The following is a 6000-nucleotide window of genomic DNA, read 5'->3' as shown; positions in this document are numbered from 1 at the left end:
ATGATCCGCTTTTCTATTAAGTTTTTTTTTTTTACTGATTGTGTGAGAACTCTCAGCTTGCAAACTCATTATAGCAGCTCCTTCAGGTCTGCAGGACACACTTATCCAGAGAGGAACTTGGTCCCTAAGCAGTGGACAATGGGAAAGCGTCTGTCCTAACAGCCAGGAACCACGCTGAGACAAGGAACTGGTCTCTAATGTTTTATGGCTTGTACTTAACAGGAATCCTAACAAACTGAAGAAGCGTGGGAAAAACCCAGACATATAAACCCCAAAGGGTTAAGGCGGTCCCGATCTGTGTCTCTTTGAATGGCTGCCCAATTCCTCAGTGCTACGCATGCACTTAACAGTCTGGATGGGAGCCCCCTGCTCGCCATCCTTACTCATGACAGCGTCATTGGTATATTTATTAACTAATTTATTTAGCTACCCATTTCACAGCAGTGACTTTAGGCGCTGAACAGAAGATTAAAAACCAACAGACAACATAACACGTGTTAGACTTGTTTAGCTGACAGTTATTGTTCAACTGGCCCATCAGTAAAATTCTGATCTGGCATCTCATCAAAGTAGCACCATTTCCTTACAGGTGCTATCATCTCAAGGTTTTTGCTCATAGTAACGTCCAGTGCTTAGTTTTTTCATTGCTGATGAATCAGATTTCTGTTGGGCAGCTCAGAGAGATGAACATGGCAACTGGGGGTAAACATGCCCATAAGTGACACCACATGCATCGTGACACCATTACATAAATTGCATGTGACTTGTGGAGAGGAAAGGAATGGAATGCCATGCTCTGGTTGTAAATTCTGCTTGCAAAGCTTGGTTTAGAAATCAAAACTAAATGCTATCTATTTAGGAAAACATGAACAATGTTTTACACTGAGTTTTCTATCAAAGCCTGAGAACCCTCATAAAGCTGTGCTCACAGTGTGTCGTTTGCACAATGAAGTCATGACGTGACATTCTTTGGCTTATATGGGGTGCTTATGGAGATGATGAAAAATTCTGCATCATCATGGCCTCGAGGCTAGTATAAATTGAACATCCATGAAACACACACACACACACACACACATTAAAGCAATGGCATGCTACAGTATTCCCCATAGTATACTACGGTATTCCCCGTCGTAACATATGGCTGTGAGAGCTGGACCATAAGGAAGGCTGAGAGAAGGAAGATCGATGCTTTTGAACTGTGGTGTTGGAGGAAAATTCTGAGAGTGCCTTGGACTGCAAGAAGATCAAACCAGTCCATCCTCCAGGAAATAAAGCCAGACTGCTCACTTGAGGGAACGATATTAAAGGCAAAACTGAAATACTTTGGCCACATAATGAGAAGACAGGACACCCTGGAGAAGATGCTGACGCTGGGGAGAGTGGAGGGCAAAAGGAAGAGGGGCCGACCAAGGGCAAGGTGGATGGATGATATTCTAGAGGTGACAGACTTGTCCCTGGGGGAGCTGGGGGTGTTGACGACCGACAGGAAGCTCTGGTGTGGGCTGGTCCATGAAGTCACGAAGAGTCAGAAGCGACTGAATGAATAAGCAACAAGCATACATACATATACCTTTTATCTCAGGTAGCCACATACTTTCCATTTGTCCTGTTCCTAACAACCATAGAAGTGTTGTTGGTATATAGCTACTTCTTTACTTCTTTTTAGCAAATGATCCAAAACTTAGAAGGTGATTTAACTTGGTTCAGTTGCAGAAAGGATATAATCCAGTTTGGTAGTGTGCTTCAAACTCTGCCTTGTAAATGGCCAAGGAACACTCCCAATCTGCCTGTGTGTGTGTGTGTGTGTGTGTGTACATACACATGCACACACAAGTACTGTATTTATGTATATAAATTCTGGTTTCTATCTTTTTGTATATAGTTTTATGAAAAGTTTTAAAAACAAAGGTAAAAAATTAATACAAACTAAAATAAGGAAGAAAAAAGAAATCAAAGAGAAGCTAAAGTGCAAGAGAGAAGAAAAAGTAAAAGAGAAATAGAAAAGAAAAATGATACATGTATCATTTCAATCTTCTTTACAGCAGTTATAAGTACAATTATAGATTTACCTCTTTCCCTAAAATTACATAATGACTCTCTTCTTTCTATCATCTATCCTGTCTAATCATCAAAACCATAAATCCTAAGTCCATTTTTTTCTGTTTTATGCAAAAAGTCCATAGGGGATTTCCAGTCAGCAATAAACGTAGATATTGTCTTTTCTCTGATCAAAGAAGTCAATTTAGCCATCTGAGCAAGTTCCATCATCACCAACCATTCCTCCATTGAGTAGTGCCAAATTGTTCCATCTTTGTTCAAATTCTGTTTACCATGTTATAAGGCCATAAATAAAACAAAACTCTGAAAGTCAAGGCAGTGAAATCAAAAGACTGCGTGAAGTGTGAAGCATTGTCCTTAGACCAGAATTCCAGTTCATTCAATAGAATTTATCTTCAGGTAAGTATGTTTGGAGGGACGCGGTGGCGCTGCGGGTTAAACCGCTGAGCTGCCGATCGGAAGGTCGGCGGTTCGAAACCGCGCAGCGGGGTGAGCTCCCGTTGCTGGTCCCAGCTCCTGCTCACCTAGCAGTTCGAAAACATGCAAATGTGAGTAGATTAATTGGTACCGCTTCGGCGGGAAGGTAACGGCGTTCCGTGAGTCATGCTGGCCACATGACCCAGAAGTGTCCCTAGGGACAACGCCGGCTCCAAGGCTTAGAAACGGAGATGAGCACCGCCCCCTAGAGTCGGACTCGACTGGACTTTACGTCAAGGGAAACCTTTACCTTAAGTATGTTTGGAGAGCCAGTTTGGTTTAGTGGTTAAGGCATCAGGCTAGAAACGTGAGTTCTTGGGCACAAAGCCAGCTGGGTGACCTTGGGCCAGTCCCTCTCTCTCAGCCCTAGGAAGGAGGCAATGGCAAACCACTTCTGAAAAACCTTGCCAAGGAAACTGCAGGGACTTCTCCAGACAGTCTCTGAGAATTGGACACGATTGAATGGGGGGAAAGAAAGTATGTTTAGATGCCTCAGCAGAACTAGTTTTTAAACAGCTAATTTGTAAACTGTCGTCTTAGCTTTATAGCAGGAGCAGACAACTCTTTTTTTTTCCCCATTTGGGGATGATATTTTCCCTTGTTGGGATTCAGCCTCCGAGAGCTATTGGAATTTGCATCCAGTATGTTGTGGCATTTCTTGAAGAGGGATGCACAACTATTTGCCCCCATTTCTTTCAAGTGTACTGGTTCCGAGTGGAACCCAAGGTGCAAATCAGATGAGTGAATCCTCATAAAGGAGATTTCAAGGAACAGCTTTTTTTTTTTTTAGAATGTTTTCATTTCAGACAAGATGGAAATGCTCTTTCAGAGAGCAGGGTTCTCACTCTTTATGACAACAGAACATCATGGTTTGGAAAGATTCCTGATCCAAATTGTGTTGCTGAAAGCACAATTTGGCTGTTGTAGGATATTGGGATTTTTTTTTAATGGTAAAAGATAACACATCCGGCTACTTTAATTATAACTCTTACCTGTGTCTGATTAAATGTCCATGATCCACAAAAGCTTTAAGCGCCATAAGAAGCTTGTCTACTGGGCTATAGACTACTAGCATTTAGAAATGAAATTATGAGATAAAATCTTAATTTTCTTTGAATTAGGATGGGTAACAACTCCTTTATGTCAAGCTCAAGTCCTGCTAACTTGATGGACACATGAGATTTTATTGGCAAAGAGATGGCTTTTCCATTTCCCAACCTAGCCCACAGCCCTGGAGGTCTCCCATCCAAGCACTATGCAGTCCTGATCCTGCTTAGCTTCTGAGCCCAGACAAGGCCACCTTGGTGTTGACAGGGTTGCAAATTATCTGAAATAAATAAAATGGCACTTGCAATCTTAGCATGCCAGTACATTCAAAAGGAGGAGAAAAAACATAAGAGAGGTCTCTGATAACAAACTCTGTTTTGACTTGTATAGAAACTTTTCTTTGGTAGAAGAATTCCAACTATGCTGACAAATATTTGTCGGTTTCAATCTACTTCCCCTGTGGCCAACTAAGTATTAACACACTGCTTTTATTCACTTTCCTTCCCTTTTAGACCACCCAATCCAAAGATTCTGGGCATGCACAAATGAGGGGTCGATTCTTGAGCTTTGTTTCAAGAAAAGAAATATGATCATACTGAGTTGACTGCAACAAAGAAGGAAGGTCCACCATCTTGGCCTGTTAGTTAAACTCTTACTGTAGTCTTCTCTCTATGGAAAATGGGACCACGTGATCAATGGGGTCTTGAACCTCAACATATATGGTGTAAAATCAAGGAAGGCTGCCTTATGCCTATGGCATTCACACAAGACAATCCCCTACCTCTGGCAAGGCTCATGGGGTACTTTTGTAACCACTGATTCAAGTCCAGATGACTCTGCAAACTATCATGGTTTGCTAGGGAGCGTTCCCTTTCTCCTTTGCAGTGGTCAGCTGGTTTCCTTCCTTCCTGCTTTGTTTTAACATGGAAATGAATGGGGTTGTCCGAATGAGATTGCAGCTTTTAGTTTGTTCGTTTAGCCCCATATGTATTTATGAGTCAGTGAAAATACAGTGGATGGAGAAATTGAGAAGATGAAGGAACCCAGTTTGTTCTGGGCTTCTCTAGGCTTTCATCTCTGTGCTGAAAGCAGTAGTGTCCATAGGGTATGGTAAAAAAAAGTAAAAATGGTGGCCACAATGATGTGATCAAAACTGCCTGGTTTTCATGTGCATCTTATGTGCAACGTATATACTGTAAAAACCAGATGGAGCTTGGACTGCACCATCGCAGCCACCATCTTGACTTTGGGGACCATACTTGCAAACACCCTGGTTGGAAGGAAAATACAGGTAGTCCTCACTTAACAACCATTCATTTAGTGATGGTTCAGACTTAAAACGGTGCTGAAAAAACTGACTTACAACCAGTCCTCACACTTACCATCGTTGCAGTGTCCCCATGCTCACGTGAGCACAATTTGGGCACTTGGCAACTGGTTCACATTTATGACCATTGCAGCATCCCATGGTCACAGGGTCACCATTTTCGACCTTCCTTGCTGGCTTTTGGCAAGCAAAATCAATGGGGAACTATGAGATTTGCTTTATGACCATGTGGTTCGTTTGAAGCCTGCAGTGATTTGCTTAATGACCGCCACAAAAAGGTCGTAAAATTGGGTCGGATTTGCTTAATGACCGCATCACTTAGCAACCAAAATTCCTGTCCCAATTTTGGTCGTTAAGGGAGGACTACCTGTACAATCTCAACTTAACCCTCTCTCATCCATACTCCAGGGATATGTGAGGCCTCAGATTATGTGAGTTAGCCCAAAACTACTCTCTCATCTAATCTGAACCTAGCTGGACTCTTGGGTTCACAAAGACACCCTAGCTGTGTTCAACATACTTTCACTTGGATACCATCTGGGTTTGCGCAACAATGAGAAACTATCTGAAGAAGCTAAGCTACCCTAAACTAATCATAGTTAGAACTAAGCAGGCCTAGCATGTTGTTCAAATGCAGCGGCAAGGTCTAGCTAACCTGATAAGGGCGACTCTGAATAAAGGCTAATTGCAGAGAAAACATGCGTAGGTTATGGCGACAGTGCTTACTGTTAATGCTCAGACCAGTGTTTCTCAACCTTGGCGGCTTGAAGTCCACACATCTTCAAGCCGCCAAGGTTGAGAAACACTGGCTTAGACGGTGCTTATCGATAGAGCTTAGAAAGTGATGAGCACAATTAAGATTTAGTGAGATCGCACTGATTCTAAGGCCACCATACTTCTTATACAGATCTAAGATTTTTGCAGTGGAATAAATTTCCATAATCAAAGGGCGAAATTGGCTGACAACTAACAAGGCAAAACTTCAACCAAGAAAGCACTCCGAACGTATCTAATTCAAATACTGTAAAACCTTAGTAGTGTCTTATACTAGATTTGAGAGGGGGTCTTTCAAGACCCAGAGATCAGCA

This window comes from Candoia aspera, chromosome 7 (genome assembly GCF_035149785.1).
Source record: "Candoia aspera isolate rCanAsp1 chromosome 7, rCanAsp1.hap2, whole genome shotgun sequence".
Taxonomy (NCBI): domain Eukaryota; kingdom Metazoa; phylum Chordata; class Lepidosauria; order Squamata; family Boidae; genus Candoia; species Candoia aspera.
Note: the sequence above shows the minus strand (reverse complement) of the source record.